This window comes from Trachypithecus francoisi, unplaced genomic scaffold (genome assembly GCF_009764315.1).
Source record: "Trachypithecus francoisi isolate TF-2019V2 unplaced genomic scaffold, Tfra_2.0 Lachesis_group19, whole genome shotgun sequence".
Lineage (NCBI taxonomy): Eukaryota > Metazoa > Chordata > Mammalia > Primates > Cercopithecidae > Trachypithecus > Trachypithecus francoisi.
Window position 1 is genome coordinate 4,903,016 of NW_022681464.1, and position 21,780 is coordinate 4,924,795.

Consider the following 21,780-nt stretch of genomic DNA (forward strand, 5'->3'; position numbering starts at 1 on the left):
TTCCGAATCATGGGGTGGTTTGTTAGAGGCACAGATAGTGAATACATCTTGCTGCCTTGCTTTTTAAGCAAAAGCACTCGTACATTTTAGGATGTTGAGAGTGCCCAAGATGAACATGCAAACTCCTCCTCCTCCAGTTCTCACAGAGGGAGGATAAATACATGCATCCGGCAGTCCTACTGGGTAAGCAGAAGGTGGAAGGCCCCCAGAGCACTACTGATGGACAATGGAAAGGCAGATGTGTTTGGGTTTCCAAGGGAATTTCAGGCATCTCAGTCAATCATCCAGCTACTACCTGATGCCAGGCAGAGCAGGGAGCAAGGGAGGGGTATAAAAGAAGTTCTGTAATTGATTTAAGTTTCTGCCCTAAGGTTTACTAGTATCAGAGGAGGCAAGGTTCACACAATGGACATTATTAGAGAATATGGCAGTTTATATTCTAGTGCTGTTCCATGGAGCAGGGCCAACAGTAAACACCATGAAAGAGACAGAGAAGGCAGAACACCCCTAAGTGACTCAAGGAACAGACGTCTAGGATGGTTCCCACTGTAGGGCAAGTTTCGCTCAGAGACAAACAGCAGATGGAAGCAGGAAAAAAGCAGCTTGGCCTTAGCCAGCCAAAGGTTGATGGAAGTCCCTTGGGCATTTGTCCAAACATTTTTAGCAACCACCTAGTAAAAGCATGGGCATGTCATTAGCAAAATGTCTGGAGCAGCCTTGGGGGAGGTATTCAGGCCATACGTCTTCCCCTGATCAGGATGAACTTTGCCCTTAGTCACACCCATTACTTCCTGCTCTTACCTGCCCTTCTCACCCTAGGCAGCCGCTGGCTCTCAATCCTACAGCCCATTCCCACATCTGCTGTGTTGGTTTTGAGAAGCAAAGCCACCTCAACAAAGGTGACCTATTGCTTGATGCCCCTACTGCTGAGAACAGACTCTGTTTGCCAACACTGGTCTTCAATCCCTTTGGCGTGACCCCTGCCTCCTCTTCCTCCAGCCTACTCAGGCTTCTGATGAAACCCCACAGACTGAAGGAGGAAGGGGGATGACAGGGGAGGTGGAGTCTGCTGAGATCTCTGCTAGGTTCCCTGGGTACTGATGGGACCTGTTGGAATGGATTTCCTCAAGAGCTACTTAGAGATGTAGAAATTACTGTGTGATGAAGAGCCCTGTGAGAGGAAACCACAAATCAAATTTTTATCACCAAATTGAAGAGAGTAGTACCACGAGTAAAATCCATCACTGTTGCTTTCTTTTAAGATGGGCCAGGAATGGATGAGAACTCACTCCCCTCCTAAGACTTTGCACTTGTCCCTAGCCAACAATTAGCCCACTGTTACCCTCTTCTTGATTTTCTTCATGCACACCTGGTGTGCAACTGTGATGGGCATGGAGTGGGTCTCACCTATTTTGGGCAGCCCTGTTCACTCCATAATGCCCAGGACTGGCACCATCCTGAGGGTACCTGAGAGACTTCCCTGGGTAAGCCCCCAAATTGAAAAGGAATAGGCCTGGGAGGTGGGGAAATGTAGCTGCCAGCAGGTGGCTGGGCTATGACTCAGGTCTTTTAATCTGCTCTCAAGGTAGAAGCGTGACTCCCAGCTAGTACCAAAAAAGAAGACAGAACAGGCAGAGAACAGTTCCTCCCCAAACTCACCTAGGCTAAGGAGGTGGGACTGCCCCACTCCACTTCCACACATACCTCTCAAGTGGTTGCATTTTTGTAACTCATCTGCTGGGGAAGTGTAATTGTTGCTGCCTGGTGCCACTCCAAAAGCACACACAGTATTTAAAATCCTGAGCAGAGGCCAAGAGTGATGCAAGGACAAAAGGATTCACAGGCCATGCACCCTGCAGCCTTATCACTTCCCATGGGGTCTCCTGTGATAGTCTCCTGTGTCTCCTGCACATGCATGTTCTCTCTAGTCCATTTTCCAACTTGCAGGCAATTAGCAGGCAAATCTGATCACCATCCTCTCCCACTTACACCCCTCAAAGACTTTCCTTGCCTTCAGATCAGCTCCAGCTACTGTGCTCCAGTCTCTGCCTGCCTGTCCAGACTAAGCTGCCCCTCCCCATGAAATTCTTTACCCCAGTTATCCTAAGCCACGTATAGTTCTCCATGCGAGGCTTGCTCATGTTCTTTCTCACCTCTGCCCATGCTGCTCCAGGGATACTGCCCCACTTTCCCCTGGCAAACACCAGGTCATCTTCCGAGATTCCTCCCAGACACATCACGTGCTCCTGGAAGCCTCCTCTAAGTCACACTCCCTCCTGCCCATGTTTGGCCCCTGAAAGCCCCAGGAGCTCCCTCTACAGAGCATTATGGGAGTAGTACTGTGCTGTCCTTTTAGTAGTCCATTACTCACCCCAAGACTAACCACTCCATGTAGTAACGGCATCTTCCTCTTCCTTACAGCAGCAAAGCTTGCACAATACCTAGCATGCAGTAGGTGTTTCACAATTTAAAAAAATCAATCTATCAATCTTATAGTTTGCTGTAACCATTATGTAGGTTTGCAACAATCATATAATTTCCTTTTCCTTGAACAAACAGGCACCATCTGCCATCCCTATGTCCTTCCCGCTAGACCAGTGGTTCTCAAATGGTAGTCCCCAGACTAGCACCACCAGCATCACTGGACAGGCGTTAGAAATGCATATTCTCGGACCCTATCCTATACCTACTGAATCAGAAACTCTGAGGGTTGTCCCAGCAATCTGTAGTTTAACAAGCACTCCAGGTGATTCAGATGCACACTCACGTTTGAAAACCACTCGCGTGGAGCCTTCGAAGACCCTTAGAAGCAGCTCAAATTTCATTCAATGAGCAGCTTCAATGAACTCTCTGGCCACTTCCCCTTTTCCAGGAGAGGTGAGCCTCTCACAGTTTAAAACAGCTGCATTCACCTGGGGGCCAGATGTAGAAATATGGCCCCTCCCCTTACTCCTTGGCCTAAACAAGAATCACCTAGGGAACAAAGGAAACCAGGCAACATGTGCACTCTGTGCTCCAGGGAGCTCTCTCTCTGTTGAACCCTGGGCAGCGGGTAGGCTCTAGGTCGACACTTGCTGAACTACACAGAGTTCACCTAAGGCTAAATCTATGGCTGGAGCTCCTTAATGTTACAGAAGCCAGTTTCTGGTTATTTTTCTCCAAATAACAATGTTAGACACATCAGGAGTATGACAGGCAGATGTGCCACTCCTATCACTGCAGATACAAGGAACAGGGCAATTAGGAAGATCTTGGCTGTCAGTTTCAGCTCAAAGTTCCACTGGTAGCCACAATGAAGGCCGTGGTTGTGAGCTGAATTTATTAAGTTTGGCTGCCTACCCTTCATCCAAATCACAGCATAACATATTCAGGCCTACGGAAATGTCCAAAGAACCAGAAATGCCCAACTTTTTTAGCACTAACGTTTTTATAAACTCTTCTATTGTTTCATGTGTTCTTATTTTTATTGAGCACAAGGTAACCCTGGTGTTTTTGCTGCTTAATGCAGGGAATTGCAATCTTGGCTGTATATTTGAATCACCTAAGCAGCTTCACAAAAAATCTGATTCCCAGACTGGACGGCAAACCAATTAAACCCTAGTCTCTGGAGTGAGACACAGACATCCATATTTTAAAAACGCCCCAGATGATTCTAACATGCACTTAATTTGGAGCTTTAAATAAAACTGATGTCTGGACCCCACGCCACATAAATCAGAATCTCTAGGGCTGCAGCCTGGGCACAAATGTGTAACCCAAGCCCTCATACACACATGCATATGGTGTGTAGGGAGTGTATGCAAACAGGTACATATACACTCCAGGTATTCTAATGCAGCCAAAGTTGAGAACGACAACACATACCATTAGTTCCCAGACTTGTTTGCACTTGAGAATCATCTTTTTTAACATTCCAAACCTCATGCTAGACCCCAGAACAATCAGATCACAAGCTCTAGGGCAGTGAGCTGGGCACAGACATCAATATTTTGTAGGGTCCCCAGGTGATTCCAAGGTGCAGACAAATTTGGAAAGCACAGCACAGACTCCAAGCTCCAGGAGAGCAGGGTCTGTCTCGTAATTTTTACTGTAACTCTCCTACAGCACCTTCTTTTATTTGTTAAACTGAATTGAATTTGTAGAGGCCTCCATTCTCATGAGGTCCTTTCCAACTATGCCTACTTGCATTGGTGCCACCTAGGAACCTATGAATCCAGAGCAGAGCTTGGCATAAAAGGAATATGCTTCACACAAACTGCATTATACTACTTCATTAGTAAATCCTGTCCTAGGGACTTCCACAGACCGGACACTTTGTTATTTCATTATGTTATTTAATTAAAAAATGGAATCTATTATGCCTTTTTCACATTAGATGTTGGTAGAATTTTTTTGTTTTTTTAACTTTTATTTTAGGTTCGGGGCATATATGCAGGTTTGTTATATAAATAAATTGCATGTCACAGAAGTTTGGTGTACAGATTATTTTGCCACCCACATAATAAGCATAGTACCTGATAGGTAATTTTTGGATCCTCACCCTCTTCCCTCCATCCTCAAGCAGGCCCCAGCGTCTGTTGTTTCGTTGTGTTCATGTGTACTCAATGTTTAGCTCCCACTTATATGTATGAACATGCAGTATTTGGTTTTCTGTTCCTTTGTTAATTTACTTAGGATTTACTTAGCTCCATCCACATTGCTGCAAAGGACATGATCTTCTCATTCTTCTTATGGCTGCTAGTGTTCCACGGTGTACATGTACCATGTTTTCTTTATCTAGCCCATTGTTAATGGGCATTTAGGTTGATCCCATTTTTTGCTACTGTGAATAGTACTGCAATGAACATATGTATGCATGTGTCTTTACAGAAGAACGATTTAAATTCCTTTGGGTATATACCCAAAAAAAGGATTGCTGGGTCAAATGGTAATTCTGCTTTGAGTTCTTTGAGAAATCACCAAACTGTCTCCCACAATGGTTGAACTGATTTAAATTCCCACCAGCAATGCATAAGCATTCCCTTTTCTCCACAACCTCACCAGCATCTGTTGTTTTTTGACTTTTTAATAATAGCCATTCTGACTGGTATGAGATGGTATCTCACTGTGCTTTGGATTTGCATTTCCTAATGAATAGTGATGTTAGCATTTTTTCGTATGCTTGTTTGCCACGTGTATGTCTTCTTTTGAAAAGTATCTGTTCATCTCCTCTGCAAACTTTTTAATGGATTTCTTTTTTGCTTGTTGATTCATTTAAGTTCCTAATAGATTCTGGATGTTATTGATAGACCTTTGTCAGATGCATAGTTTACAGATATTTTCTCCCATTTTGTAGATTGTCTCTTCACTGTTGATGGTTTCTTTTGCTGTGCAGTGCTCTTTAGTTTGATTAGGTCCCATTTGTCAATTTTTGTTTTTGTTGTAATTGCTTTTGGCATCTTCCTCATGAAATCTCTGCCTTACACTTTTTGATAGTGTCTCCCTCTTCGGAATTTCTTTTGCTGTTTCTCCTTGGGGTGGCTTCAGAGAAAAATAAAAATAAAAATAAGCCTTTCCAGCTCTCTGTTCTCAGCATGTTTAAAAACTGGGAATAGCTTTTGACTCAGGTGCCTAGGAGTGAATGTAGGAACTGAGGTGTTGTCTTAGTCCGTTTGTGCTGCTAAGACAGAATACCTGAGATTGGGTCATGTATAAAGCACAGAAATTTATTTCTCACAGTTCTGGAAAACCAAGATCAAGGAACTGGCAGGTTCAGTGTCTTGTGAGGGTCCAGTCTCTGCTTCCAAGGTGACACCTTGAACCCTGCATCCTCCAGAGGAGAGGACACTTCATGTCCTCACATGGCAGAAGGCAGAAAGGCAAGAAAGGGACTAAGCTTCTTCCATTAAGTCACTTTATGCCAGCATTAATCTATTCATAAGGACAGAGCCCTCATGACCGAAACACCTCCCCGAAGGCCCCACTTTCCAACACTGTTGCATTACGAATTAGGTTTCCAACCCATGAATATTAGACGGCACATCCATGGCCTCTGCTCCTTGCTGAAGGAGGAGTTCACTCACCAGGTCAGAAACAGCTCCTATTTTAAGAAGGCTGCAGGTGAGGTAAAAATTACCATTAATCCCTCCTTTCACATTGATGCTGTGCACCTGGATTTACCCAACAAGTGAGGGTGATTTTTCTCTATTGCAAACGCACCTGGTGTGGATACTTATCATCACAAGGATTCCTGCTGTGAATTCCTTTGTGGACATGCTGATGTTTATACAGCAGGTTTGCTTTAAGAGGAGGTAGAGCTGCAAAATCACTCATTAAAACTTGGAAAAATAAGCTTGGTACAGTCTTTTCTTTTTGAGAGTTTTAAAACTCTCTTCATATTTGTAGTTTTAATTTAGCATGACCTGATTTTTGCCAGCATTGACCACCTAAAACTTGACGGCCAATCTCTATAGTAACTGTTGCAGCAACAGGAGGGCTCGGCTAGAAGTGAGGAGAATTGGACTCTGTATACCATGTCACCTCTAATTCCCTGTGGGACCTTCAGAAGTTATTTGATCTTCAGGTTCCTCATTTGTAAAACAAGAGAATAAATACTCTCGATGATTTTCTTCCAACTCAAACCCCATGTGATTCTAATTCTCTTGTGAACAATGACATTAGTCTTATAGAAAGGGCTTTGTTTTTTCCTTTTGTTTTCCTAGAAATGTATAATTATTTGGAAGAAAATACCTTAAATTCAATTCCATAAAAGAAAAGACTAAGGAATGAATATATGTGCCATAATGTACTAGACACAGTAAGGCTACAAAAAGAGAGACAGCCTATATTGCTGAAATTAATGAGGAAAACAATCATCTAACCATGATTCAAGACAGAATGAAATAGATGCAATGACACAAAACCAGAGAGGAGGTAGCTTGGAGTATTTAAAAAAAGAATGTCGGCCGGGCGCGGTGGCTCAAGCCTGTAATCCCAGCACTTTGGGAGGCCGAGACGGGCGGATCACGAGGTCAGGAGATCGAGACCATCCTGGCTGGCACGGTGAAACCCCGTCTCTACTAAAAATACAAAAAAACTAGCTGGGCGAGATGGCGGGCGCCTGTGGTCCCAGCTACTGGGGAGGCTGAGGCAGAAGAATGGCGTAAACCCGGGAGGCGGAGCTTGCAGTGAGCTGAGATCCGGCCACTGCACTCCAGCCCGGGCGACAGAGCGAGACTCCGCCTCAAAATAAATAAATAAATAAATAAATAAATAAATAAAAATAAAAATAAAAAAAGAATGTCCAGAATAAAGAGCAAAATTATTTTTACCAGGGATAAAACAACACCGATGTGGAATCGAAAGTGGCTTCTAGTCCTGGAATACTAGAGAACCAGGTAGTAACTATATCATCTAAGACAAGCCACACATCTTCCCCTAGCTTCAGTTTTCCCCTCTGTAAAATGGAAATCATATAATACTGGCTCAAAATACCAGACAGCGCCACTAGGAGGCTCAAAGAAGACATTGGTATTAGAGGACTTTACAAAATGGTGCAGAATATAAGTTACACAAAACCATGGAGGATATATGTGAACTATATTGACCACGTTCCTATAGATTTTGGTTTGATGATGAATAAAAACCAGAATTTCTAATGAGAAAGCAGTCTAGAACAGTGGTCCCCAACCTTTTGGCACCAGGTACCAATTTCATGGAAGACAATTTTTCCGTGTACAGGGGTGGGTGTGGGAGATGCATACAACTCACCATGATGTAGAATCAGTGAGAGCTCTGAGCTTGTTTTCCTGTAACTAGACAGTCCCATCTGGGGGTGATGGAAGACAGTGACAGATCATCAGACATTAGATTCTCACAAGGAGCGTGTAACTTAGATCCCCCACATGTGCAGTTCACAATAGGGTTTGTGCTTCTATGAGAATCTAATGCCACCACTGATCTGACAGGAGGCGGGCTCAGGCAGTCATGCAAGCAATGGGGAGCGGCTGTAAGGAGAGATGAAGCTTTGCTGGCTTGCCCACTGCTCTCCTCCTGCTGTGCGGCTTGGTTCCTAACAGGTCACAGACCGGTACTGGTCCTATGGCCCAGGGATTGGCGACCCCTGGTCTAAAGGTTAAATTCACAAGAGGATCTTATAAACTGTGGCTTCTTTTTTCTCCACCTTCTTAATTCTCTCCTTATTTACTTAAGTATGATTATTTAAAATATCAAATAGTAAAATATAAACTAACAAATCCCTTCCCTCACATCAATCCTCAATCACTTCTTACTTTATCACTACTAACAATGCCTTGTGTGTCCTTCTAGGAAAAAAGCTTATGACTGCCCTGTAATCGTAACTGCACATGCTCCTGCATGTGTCCCCTGTATCGACAGCTATACACCTGCTTTTCTAGGTATCCATTACTGGAGAGGAAAGATCTTATTTCAAATAATCTAAGTTTAAGGCAATATAGTTTTAGATTACTGAAATCTGACAATGCTTTTGGTGGTGATAATTAAATAATAATGCGATTATTATTTATTATCAATAGCAGAGGTGGAAGAGAAAATTAGAAGGTTACTTAATATATTATGGAAGCCAAATCCTGAACTCAAATTGTAGAGTAAAACACTGTTGTTTGTTGGTTAATGAAGGGAGAAAATTCAGCACATAAAAGTTGGATAGATTTTTGATTCTGGGAATCTGCTTCTGAATAAACCTGAAAGAAAAGCCAATGGATTTTTTTTACTGCCTCTAGTTCATTCTCATTTCAGAACATTGAGAATCTTATGAGAATCTCAGAAGAAAGACTGCTCATAAGAAAGGAGGGGTTTCAGAATTAACAAATTCACTGAATAACTTTTGAGAAACGAAAGCGTATAGACATTTGGAAACAAGACTTTGAGCTTTTAACTAAAGTACTTCAACTGAGAGTGTTATCACTTTGGAATCACCCAACAAACTTAAGAACGACCTGAGTCTTTTTTCTTTTGTCCTTAGTCTCCATTCAACTCAAGAAAATAGTAAAGTATAGAAAAATGGACAGTTATTCAGGCTACAACATACCCAGAACTACTTACTAGATATATTCTCATTCATACTGTAAAAAACTCTCACTCCTATTCTGTGTACACTAACGTTCTTCTCTGTGTCATTTTGATGGCACATATTTCACTGGCTTTATTACACAGCAGATGGCTGGGTCGTTAAAGCCCTCTTCGAGTCCTACACTGTAGGCATTGAAACTTCATAATAATTCATAAGACATTTTTCATTTTTTCACCTCTGATCTGGAAAGCACAAGCAGTCCACCATAGTTACACCACTGTTACATATTTCTCACCTCCTCTTCCTATGTGATTTACAGTAATCATCTTCCTTATTCTCCTCTTACAAATAAAATCATTTCAGATTTCTGAACTTCTCTGTTCCTTTTTTTCTAGTGAATGAGCTATAATACTTCACCATTCTGAGTTCTTTAAAGGTTCTGGACACTTGGTAAAAAGCCCACCACATACTGAAGGTGATGTCATGGTGTCTGATAAGTACAGGAATTTGCTCAGCTAACTTTGTCTGAACTCTCTGTGGCTTTCACATATGTGATTGAAAAGGCAGCACATTATCTCTTATTAGCAGACAAGATGGTATTGAAATGACTGGAAAAAACTCAAATCCACATAAATGGAAAATTTGACAAAAGAAACACAGTAAATGGCCCTGATGGTTCTCAAATAACTATACCTCTTTAGAAAAATCACCTTAAGAGCCCAAGTTACTGATAAAAGAAATTTGGGCTTGTACCTAAAGTGAATGATGTTGGAGGAATTAATTTACTTCATCTCAGGCTGAAAGTTTTCAAATGTCATGGTTCATAAATTCTTATGGCTGGTAGGGCTTTCTGACCATTCTCCCTCCAAAAATAATCACGGAAGGGCACATTTTCCAGGAGAACAGAAAATTTGCCTCTTCAAAATTAATTAAGTCATTTATCATTTCTTCCAAAGGATCGGTCATAGTCTAGAATTACCTGGGAGTGGGGTTACAGATTTGTTCTTTTATGGACAGTTACTGAAATCTAATTGGAGGATTTCTATTTCTAGCAATATGGTAGACTAATTTATCTATAGTCCTTCCTATGTGTGAAATATTGTGAAATTAAAAATCAGCAGGGTAAATTATTGTGGAATACATAAAAGGCTCCATGGTATAGGGTGGTCTCCAGAAAGTCAGTGGGGATACCTCCCCCTAAGACAGGGCCCTTTCCAGAGGGGCACACCCACACCTTCCTTCTCTTTACCCAATGACTACATGCCTGAAGGGTGAGGGGAGAGAACGCGGTTCCCTGGGCAGACAGTGATTTTCTGAGGGGATAGCTCAGCTCTAAGGTTTCCAGGGAAAAAGGTACTCAAAAATAAAAATAAAAGCTGCCACCACCCCACTCCCACACCCCAAAAGCCAATGGAGGCTGTGGTAAGGTGGAGGATGAGGAGTTCCCACCACTCAGGCTCCCTTTTCAAACTCCCAACCTTTTCAAACTCAGGAAATACACTTTCCTTTTTGTAGACTTCTCTGGCTTCTTGAAAGTTGGAGGAAGAGCTGGAGGAGGTAAGGGGAAAATAGATGTGGCTGCTGATCCCAAGAACACGTGGTTGAGCATGCAGCTTCTAAAACCCAGAAACTATCATAAAGCTCCAAACCTTAGCATCAAGCAGAGTCATCTGGAAAGGCTATCTTGACTTCTTAGCCTGGACCTGATGGTTCAGCCTCTACAAGGAATTGTCTGGGCCATGGAAGAGAAGTTCTGCCTTCAACATGAACATTTTGGGGTCCAGTTTGAGTGGAAGGAACTTGCCCAGCTAAAATACAGCCTACATTTTTTACTTCTTAACAGCTGCTGAAAGAGAAAGCATCTTCCTGCCTCAACACTTCCCTTGGTACTAAATTCTCATCTTTTGCAGGACAGTATAGGTGAGAAGAAAGAAGCAGGTTAGAGATGGGGCTCCAGGTAGCACTCCTGTGACTGCCTTCTCAGCCAGGTCACCTGCCTTATTAGGAAGAGCCTGAGGAATTAGTCTCATCAATGCAGGGAAATATATCTACATGTGGCTATATCCAGTTAGTGGAAATGTATCCATCCTAACTTCTGCTTTCCAGCTGCAACTAGGGTGTTGTGTTGGGAGCAGATAAAATTCTCTAGTCACAGTAAGGCAAAGAGCAGCTGGTCACTTGTGTTTCTCTCCTGTCAGTCTCTAAGATGGATCTGACTGGGTCCCAACTCCTGCCAGCAGTGGTGAACTGGGTAATTTGAGCCAACTTTCCCGGTGAACACAACAAAGAAAGCTGGATGAGGTTAACAACAAACAACAAATCTTCCTAAAAGCACCACAAAGCTAACAAGATAGGGAGGAATTTCAGGTTTAAGATGTGAGAAAAGAAATAGATCTAGACATGTGGGCCTCAGTACTAGGGGCCACTTTTACCCAGTTGGAGGGGCTTGTCAATCCAAAACGGGAAGCTAGGAAGCTGAGCAGCGCATTGATGGACTCATGCAATCAAGAGGCCAGGGCCTCACTAAGGCCTGGTAAACCACTTTACACTTAGAGTAGGACCCCAAAGAGCTTCAAGCTTGTCCAACCCACCTTATTTTGTTGTTGTTGTCGTTGCTCTGTTTCATTTCATTTTGGGCTTTTAGCAGCCTGAAGCCATGGTTTTTACTTTCTGTCTCTAGTTATAAGTGGAAAAGAGGGATGAGGAAGGGGCTTTACTGGCCCAACCAGAACCAGAAACTAAGAACCCATGACTGTATTCTCTCCCTTGGACACCCCCGATAGACCCTAGAAGTAAGACAGAACAAAAAGTAAACTAGTCTGGCTTCATGTCATCTGGGTGATCCAGAAAATCTGAGGCCCCAAAATTGACCCACTATTGCTGATATCCCAGAAAACCTTAAGAAGTTAATTAAAAATTCTCTCTTGAACTCCTGTCATCTTTATTATGATTATCCAAAGTCTCAAATTATCAAATGTCCTGAAATGTTAAATATCACTAATTATATGAAGCACTATTATTTTATGTACCAGTGAAAAAGAAAAAATGCTGTCAACTATCTCTCCATCTAAGCTTGCTTCAGGAACTAACACGCAGCTCTACGACTAAGAACAAAATGTTTAGCCTGAAACATGGCACTGGAGATGTTGGAATCATCGAACATGAGGGTTGAATGGAATTCCTTATAAAATAGCCACTATACCTATGAGATCAGAGGTTATTGTTTTTCCTTTTGACAAATGACTTTCTATAGAAAGGTTATTTTAAAAAAACACTACACTCAAATAGATAATTAACCAAAACAACAACAACAAAAAAAACACCACACACACACACACACACACACACACACACACACACAGAAAGTTCTATAAAAAATCCTATAGAAAAATGTTTAGCTGTATTGGTAAGCAAAATGTAAATGAAAGCAATAAAGACACTTTTACTTTGTCATATTAGTAATTACAAAAACAAGTATGTTATCAATGGTGTGGTGAAATTTCATCATTTATAGCATGCTATCAATATAAGGTAAACTGGTACACTATTTTGGTAAAGCCATTGAACACAATGCACACACATCCTTGGCTCAGTAATTTCACTCTTTGGGAATGTATACTAAGAAAACAATCCAAATTGTAGAAAAAGCACAGACACAAAGTTGCTCACGCAGTGATAGCAGGGAGAAATTAGGACCAAACTTAATGTTCACTAATAGCAAAACGTTGTGGTAAATTAACGAGATTGAATTATGCAGCCATTAAAAATTAAGTTCACAACAATGAGAACACAAGGACACAGGGAGGGGAACATCACACACTGGGGCCTGTCAGGGAGTGGGGGTTAGGGGAGGGAGAGCATTAGGAGAAATACCTAGTGTGGATGACAGGTTGATGGGTGCAGCAAACCACCATGGCACATGTATACCTATGTAACAAACCTGCACGTTCTGCACATGTACCCCAGAATTTAAAGTAAAAAAAAAATAGCATCAATAAAACTCTGACATTGTGGAAAGACACAAAAAAATTACGTTCACAAAGAGTTTATGTTCACAAAAATTATGTTCACAATAACACATACATTGTTTATTCTAATAAAAAAGGCAAGAACAATTAAAATTATACATACAATATGGTCTGAATTGTTCAAATGAGTTTGAAAATGAGCCGAAAAAACACTAAAAATAAACATAGCAAAATATGATTGAGATTAAAGTATCACAGGATCACAGGTAGGATGTGTTTATTATTCTTGCCACCTTCCATAATGAATACATATTACTTTTTTAAATAGACAAATAAATGTTTTCATTCTAGTTATTTACTGTAAAGATGATACAAAAAGCAATAAAAGAAGTTTTTATAAAATAATCTCATTCCATCAATCGAACCGTCTCAGTTTTTCTGTGATTGTTTCAATACTGCCTGTGTTTACACACACCTTTGGCATAGATGTAATCAGTTTGAATTAATGAGTAGTTCTCTGAGGATCAGGTGCCCTGGAAATAGACAAGTTATCAAACCCTTTTCCTGCCTAGTCTCCCTACACCGACACACTCTACAACCAGGAAGACAGAAGAACAGTATCCCAGCAGCAATGAGTGACAAGGGGATGGGGTAAGCTCCTGGCTCCTTGCCCCAGCCTCCCAGCTGATCTCTGTGTGACCTTGGCAAGCCATCTAACCACTCTCAGCCTCAGTTTCTCCAGTTATTCAATGGGCAAGCAGGGCTGTCCAGAAACCCCTACAATCTCTTTCAGGTCTAATTTCTGTGACTGTGTGCACATTTGACCCAAAATCTCCAAACAGGTCTCAACTCGAAAAATTTTATACAAATCAAACCTGTTTAAATACAAATGAAAGACGAGCAATGCTTTAAAGGAAATCTCTACCACAGCAAATCTTCATGTAGAATGTTTCTTATTTCTTATTTTTAATTTTTGTTAAATCTAGACACTGTCTTCCTCACTGAAGCTAAGGTGTTCTAAACTAAGGAAAAAGATGAATTAACGAGAAGTCTGAATTATAGTTTCATTTGTAAAGCCTTATTATCTTAAGTTCTTAAATTCATACAGTCATACATCACTCTGAGAAATACATCGTTAGTCAATTTCCTGGTTATTGGAACATCATAGAGCATACTTAGACAAACCTGGATGGAATCGCCTACACACTCAGGCTATATGGTATGGCCTATTGCCCCTAGGCTACAACTCTGTACAGCACACTACTGTACTGAACACTGTAGGCAACTGTATCACAATGGTATTTGTACACCTAAATACGTCTAAACACAGAAAAGGTACAGGAAAAATATAGTATTATAATCTTACAGTTTCACAGTCCCACATGCAGCCCTTCATTGACTGAAATGTCATTATGTAGCACATGACTGTACTTAAATTACTTGTCCCCCCAAAATAAGGGGGCAAGTATTTCCTGCTTGGCTGGTTTTAATGCAAGAACGTCTCATCCCAGGCTCAGGTATTCCAAAAGAAAAGTTTGAATCAATGTACTCCTATTATAAACTCTTCAAATACCATTAGAGTGACCTGAAAAAGAGTTTCATTCACTTCCCGAGGCAATAACTTCAGCACTGACCAACCTCGTTTATAAGGTGCAGTAAGTTACTACTACCCACTAGTGGAACGCAGAGCCTCCTGCTAAACCGGAATGAACCCTGCCCCTCATTTCACCTATGATGCTGCTAATGTGGACCTGGGGTTGCAGACGATATGGAAGTTCTTACTTTTGAGGGTAGGTGTTAACAGAAGTACAGGTCACCCCGGATTTAACAATTCCATTTTGATCTCTGCTTTCAATTTAAGTCAACACTTTGAGAAGCTTCTCTTAGCTCCTATCAGTCATAGGTAGGACTAGTTTCCTATTCTTGCAGACACAGCTGTCCAGTCATTCCTCAAAACCTTTCCCAAAGACTGCTTTCCCACGAAGCTAATGAAACTTAAATTCAGAGCCCATCATTTGTCCTCACCAGACCCTTCCAAGGCCTGGGAGGTGCCCTAGCAATGTGCTCCCCTTATCATTTTGTCTTTTCCTTAAAGAGGGCCCATCAAATTACATAAGCACCAAGTCCACCAGAACTGAATCCTCCTCTGCCATTTTCCTCCCTGGCTGGTGGTTACCAGGCACTCTTCAAGTAGCAGGCTGGGAAGATCTTGTGGGTAATGCAGTTCTGCTACCCACAGTTCTGGTATATAAATCAGCCACACTAGAAAAATTTGAGGTTTCATGCTTCAAAAGATTAACTTAATATAATAACCAGATTAGGATATGAGGTCTGAAAAAAGAGGTATTTATTCTAATTTATGAAATTACTTATATGAAAAGTTCTGCCATGTTAATTACACATGTATTCGTTTCTCTTTATTGAAAAGAATTGAATTACATTAGATAAGGCCTCTCTTATATGGCATGATACATAATAACCAATAACCCTTAGAACAGTGGTTCTCAAGTAGCAGTGATTTTGTTTCCAAGGCGATACTTGGCAATGGCTGGAGACATTTTGGATTGTCACAACTTGGGGAGCAGGCTGGTGTATGGTGCTCCTGGCATCTAGGGGGCAGAGGCCAGGGATACTGTTAAGCATCCTGTAATGCACAGGACAGCTCCCCACAACAAAAACTTATCTGGCCCATAACATCAACAGTGCCCCGGTTGAGAATCACTGCCTTAAAATAATGGGCACATGTAGGTAAGGAAACAAGGATTCTCCCTGCAAAGAATAAAGCTTTAAAGTTTGGAGTGGAATGTATGAGGGCCAAGCTGGCAGGTGGCTCACAGAGAGCCACTGTCTGACTTCAACCACTGCACCATGATAAACAGCAATGAAGCCTCCAGACTTTCATGAATCGTGGGACTGCAAGGACCCTTGCCAAGAATGGCTACGTGAGGAGGCGGTGGTTTCAGGAGCACCAGGAAAGGCACTTTGCCTCCCCAATTACCCCTGACACCCACTTGTCTGTGCCTGACATTGTCTCATGGTGAACACAGCCTTTCATTCCATAATGAGGCTTAAAGGGCAAAGACCCCTGGAAGAGAGAACACAGTGACCTACATTCGTATTCAAGAGAAAGTGACTGATGACAGATTGGTTTTCCCCTGAGACCAGTTTTCATACAGTGAAAGGCTCTGAACAGCTGAAAGTGATGGAGAGGAAGAGCAGACAGCAGGCCCTGATGAGGCCGGGAAGGGGTGAAGAAATGGGCAATAGAGGTCACCAAAATAAGTGTCACCTACCCTAGCGACTCTTTCTGCCTGAGCCTGCAAGGAGGGAAGGATGTAGAGAAAAAAAAAAAAAAAAGTCACATTCTTGGCCTTGAAGAAGATTACAGTCAAGTTCAGCTCAGGTGAAAAAACTCCAGGAATGCTTGAAAGAATGGCTGAGATGCAGGGCAGTGCTACCCCACAGCCAGGACAGGAGACCAAGGTCCTGGCCAGCTGTGGGATCATGCTGAGCCTCAACTGGTTCTGGGTGATGCCCCCCACCTGACACCTAGCATAGTCCTTGACACAGTAAAATATTCCAGCAGCACTTGTGTGTTGAGTGAAAGGAAAGTATTCCAGAGGAAGATCTATCAAATGCCTAAACTACTCTAAAGACAGTTTGTTTTCCTTGACACCTTTGCCAACACTATTTCCCTCAATTTGGGAGGAAAGTCTTCGTTAGTTGTCTTCGCCCATCTGAATCCTATTTCATCTTGAAAAGCCCATTTGTTTTCTCTGTAAATTCCTGACAGTTTTTCCCCCTTTTCTTATAAGCACATTCATCTAGTACTTACCATATTTTCTATGTATCTTTCATAATGGGCTTACGTACAGAAAAGATTTCAGAGAGGCTTTCAAGTTCACAACAAAAATACTGTAATATAGTTTTTTTATAGACAACTAAAAAGGGAGGTCTCAGAAATAATTTAGGGAGAAAAAAAATCATTGTACCAAGAAGCTGGGATAAAGCTGTTACCAGGAATTTCCAGAGGCCAAGGCAAAAAGATAAACATACAAGGCACGTAGAGAGTTCTCAATGTCTGATAAGAGAAAAACCACAGTTCCATGTGGTGAGAGTATTTTTTATGTTAAATTCCAGGAGGAATTTGCCCCTGGCTTTTCATATATGCTGCCCAAGTTGTCATTTTACATGTTTATCTCGTGAACCAGAGTTCTTTAAGACAAAGACTACATCTTAGACTACGTTTCCCTGATAAATGCCTATATTGCATTGTAAATACTCAAATATTTGCTAATGGATATGATTTTCTTGCCAGTCTGGATATTCCAGTGCATCTCAAGATCCTGATTATCAGAGTAACAGATTCATCAAATCTCTTAGCAGGAAAACTATTTAATTCCAGTCCTAGGGCCCCAGCCATGGGCAATGATGGGACTTAAAGACTCTCTCACACCAACACCACCGGTATCAGTTTGGAGTAAGGGGCTAGAAGGTTCAGCTGGCCCTGTCTTCACGCGTCTCTCTCCCTTCCTCTATTGGTTCCTTCCTTGTTTAGGAGGTGTCTTTTCGTCTGTCTGTCTCCAGCACAGATTCTCTGTCCCTTTGAGCATTAGGGCTTTGCCCTTTGATTCCCTGTGATAACTCCATGGAGCTTTACGCAAAGAAACTGACTTTTCTAATGCAAGGAAACTGAATTGGAAAGAGGTTCCAGGCAAGACTTTTTACTATTCAGCCCTGCTCCTGTCTGACAAACCCTCAAGCATAGAAGTGTACCCTCAAGTGTAGACAATCAGCCCTTCATGTACCACACAAGCGGTTCGGAAAGGTTAAAATGCAGGTCACTAAAGGAGTTGAAGACTCAAGGGTCAGAAGATACTATATTTTCTCTCCCTTGTTTCTATCTGTACCCCAAAAGTACACTGGGCAACCCTTCAGCAAAAAAGCCTTGTGCACTTAGTAGGTGCTCAGTAAATATCTGTTACAATAAGGTCATAGCATAGCTACCTTGAACATAGTAGGTACTCAATAAATATCTGTTACATTGAGAACAGTCATGACACTTCACCTTTGCACGGGGTAGGTGCTCAATACGTATCTATTCAATTGAAAAGTTTGTAGTATACCTGCTTTTCACACAGTAGGTGCTCAATAAGTATCTTTTACATTAAGGTTATTGTAAGATAGCTGCCTTGCACACAGTAACCTCCCAGTAAATGGCTATTGAACAGTTGCGGACACTCCTCCTTAGAGAACCCAGGCAGGGGTGACATTAATCAACCACCAGGCACAGATCCATGAATGGAAATGCACGTCTCGAGGTAGTGCTTTCCAGAGTGCTGGAAAGGCGCGTGACAGTACGCGGCCGCTGCGCTCTTTCGGGACGCTGCTGACCCACTGCTGGCTCCAAGGTATCGATTAGCGATCAGAATACGTTCCCCACCCAGGGGCGGGAAACAACCGCCTCCTCCAACGGTCATCTCGGGGCCGCACCTGGAACTCCCGCCACAGCCCCCTCCCGGGGCATCCGCCCACCCCGGCTTTACCTACGATTCCAGCGAGTAGCAGGCAGAACAAAAGCAAAAGCCGGTCGGACTTGCGATTGCTTTTCTGATAGAGAGCAACCCGGGAGGAGGCTGGGGGAGCCGGCCCAGGACCCAGGATGTCAAACCCGAGCCGCTGCCCTCTCTGGCAGGCTGGAGCTCTGGATCGCCAAGCGGCGAAAGCGGCGGAGTCCCCCCACTCCCCTTCTCCCAGGGGCTACCGACCGGGAGTGTGGGCGCCTCGGTCGGGTGGCGAGGGGAGAGGGCTCTGTATCAACCCTTGAACAAGGAAGGGAGAGGCTGGAGGGGAGGATAATCGGGGACTGGGGCAGACCCCGCAACCGCGATCCAAATCTGAACTCGCAGTGTGAACCGCCCCTCGGCGACCCCAAGCGCTGGGGACTGTCCCTGGGGGGTGAGGTCCCCTCGCGGGGCCCGGCCCCTGCATCCTCCTTCCCTAAACACACCGCAGGGAGCCCAGCTGCAACCTCCCATCCCAAACGGGTCGGGGACAGCACCGGCGCGCGGTCCGCTGGCGAGGAGGTCACCCAGGGCAGACAGGCGGGTCCCGCGGGAGACCCCCGCCGCTCGGAAACTCGCTAGTTTGGCAGTGGCTTGGCCTGGGGGGCTTACTGTTAGGGTGAGGTGCGGAGGCAGACAGTGCGAGGAAGTCTCATCTCTTCCCCGCTTCTCCGGAGCCCGCCGAACTCCGAGAGGCGCAGGCGGCGGGAGGAGAAAGCCAGTGGAGGGGGAGCCACTTACCGAGGCAGAGCCCGAGAGCGCGGCGGCCCGGGCACGAGCCGCCCTTTGTCTGCGGCCGCGTCGCCGGCGCGCTCGGCCAGGCCGGTCCCAGCCCTGGCGCGCGGCAAGCTCCCGCGGGCGCCCGGACAGCCCGGCTCGTTGCTCCTGCTCGGGCTCGGGCTCCGGCCCCTGCCCCGGCCCCAGCCTGCGCTGCCGCTGCCGCTGCCGCGGCTCCGCCCCGAGCCGGGCCCCGCCCCCGCCCGCTGGGACCCCACCTGCTGCGGCGGTGGCGCTGGGGAGCCCGGCCCTGGGCGCCTGGGGGCGGCCGCCTCCCGCGCGCCCCGCGCGCCCTGCTCTGCCCTCCCGCAGCCTCCAGGCCGCTCCGCCGCGCGGCCCCGGGGCCTTCCCGGACCCAGCCCCGCGGAGCTCACCTGGGGAGCCGAGCCCCGTCCCGGGGTAGCCTGGCCTTCCCGGGGCACACGCGGTGGAGCTCCAGTCACTCAGACGCCGGTCCTCACGCCCGCCGGGGGTGGGGGATCCTCAGGCTGCATCCGGGAGGGAGGGGGCGCCGGGAAGGCGGGAAGCGGGGATCCGCCTGAGCCCGGTCGCCGCCCCGCCAGCCCAGCGCTGCTGCAGCCGCCGGGGGCCCGGTGGGAGGGTGGGTGGGGAGAGGGAGCCGGCGGGGACTGGTGGGCTCTGGAACCGGGGAGACCCGCGCGCGCGGGAAGGGGCACCCGGCCGAGGGTCGAGGGGGCGCGGAGCCCACGTGCACCGGTCCCCAGCCGGCCTCAGATTCCGAGCGGGCCGCCTGGGCTGTGAAAGTGTGCTCATTGGTATGACCGGAATAAAACTAACAAAAGGGAACCAACACTTTGGGATCCGGAGGAAAGGGACAGGAGAAGCCACTGGACCCTAACACTGGTAATAACTGGTGCTTCTGTGGTCCCTTCAGCGAGCCCAAAGCTGTGGGCACCGATGAGGGGCGTCACTGAACGCGGTGAGTCCCGTTGGAATGGTTAAGGCGCTGCTTTTCTAGGCATAGAAAAGTCTGATAACCTAAATATCGTATAATGAGGTCGCTGGTGGCTTTAGCTGCCCATGAGCTCTCTCCTCTCCCAACTCCCAAAGCCTTCCGAGTGAGACGGGCGTTTTGGCACTTTAATAAGGTCTGCTGTGTACTGCGCTTATTCTCTCTTCGTCCCCCACCTCTACCCCCAGAGCCTAATGCAATTCCAGGCGCTTAATAATTGTTGCAAGAATTCGCTGTCGAATTTTAGCGTGGGCAAAAACATAAAAATGAAAGATTGTGGGATCATATTGGAAAATGCGCTAAAGGTTTGCACAGTGATGGTGGTATGAAGGGTAATGAATGTTAGTTGCCTGGTTGTGCTGCGACTTCTATGTGTGCAGGTAGTAGGTTTAGGAATATATGCTAAGTTAGAGACCGCAGTTATTAGGACCTTCATTAACCTCAGATAATAGTTAGGGATAAGGAAGTAGTGTGTAGCAAGCAAGTGTCTGTACAACTGTGGTAAGATTCCAATGTGTCTTCCCCAAAGAGAACATTTTAACATTTTGCCTCCTTGATTTTCATTACAAGTGTTACCAATTCAGCAAGTAGGCATAAATATGAAATGTTTTGTGTTGATTTTTTCATTTTTATAACATCTCTTCTATGAAGGAAGAATAAGAGGCCCAAGGCTGCTCATTTAATCCAAAAGAAGCAGAAGGACAAATGTCCCACCACTTTAAGCCCACTAAATGCAAAGTGAAGATATGGTGAGTCCGAATGAAGAGACTGGCCCCCAAGAACATCTGGAAAGCTCAGAGTCCCTTCCAGCGTGTTTTTTGTTTTTTTTTTTTTTTTTTTTTATCTCTTTGTCTTGAGTCTGGAAGCTGCTCTTGAGAGCAATGTGCTTGTCCACGTGAGATAATTTATCTCTTCCATTTGGCAACTGGGAAAATGTAATTTTCTCTGTGTGATGAGCATGAGTGAGTGGTTCATGCATAGTGAATGGCCATCCTCCAAATCGTGGGGCAAGAGACTGTGAAATATGCATGTTTAATATCAGTGCCCATTACCGTACAATAGCAGGGGAATGAACAAGAAGCGAGTATCTGTCTGGGGCTCTCCGCTGTCAGGTACTGGTGTTCTCCTGTTCTCCTTGCTGCTATCAGGAAACAAGTTATTTCTTATTTTTACCCCATAGGGAAGACTCCTAAAGAGACAGCTGGCTGAAGTCAGTGTCAATCACTAGAAAATAGATGCACAGAATTCTGGAGTTGGGAAGTTCACCAGGTCATTCTGTTTTAAGACTTTTTTTCTCCGAGAAAAAAAAAAAAAAATGAGCCAGCATTTCCTTACTGCCTGTGACTAGACACCAGAAGCTGTAACTTGGTGGCTAGGCCAGGGGTGCCCACATCTACAGTGGCCCTGGAGGATATGGGGGCAGGGGGTGCTGCATAGAGCAAAAAAGTGCCCTGTCTGCCTTGCTTA

General features: G+C 44.6%; 1 protein-coding gene across 2 annotated transcripts in view; it reads right to left on the reverse strand.

Moving 5' to 3' along the window:
* MAPK4 (mitogen-activated protein kinase 4) overlaps positions 1-19,480 on the reverse strand; it is a 176,289-nt gene extending 156,809 nt beyond the window's left edge. For both annotated transcript variants that reach the window (XM_033177713.1, XM_033177714.1), the window contains exon 1: positions 19,305-19,480. The gene's annotated coding sequence lies outside the window, so the exon portion shown is untranslated. The remainder of the gene's footprint in view (positions 1-19,304) is intronic.
* Positions 19,481-21,780: the final 2,300 nt, after the last annotated feature.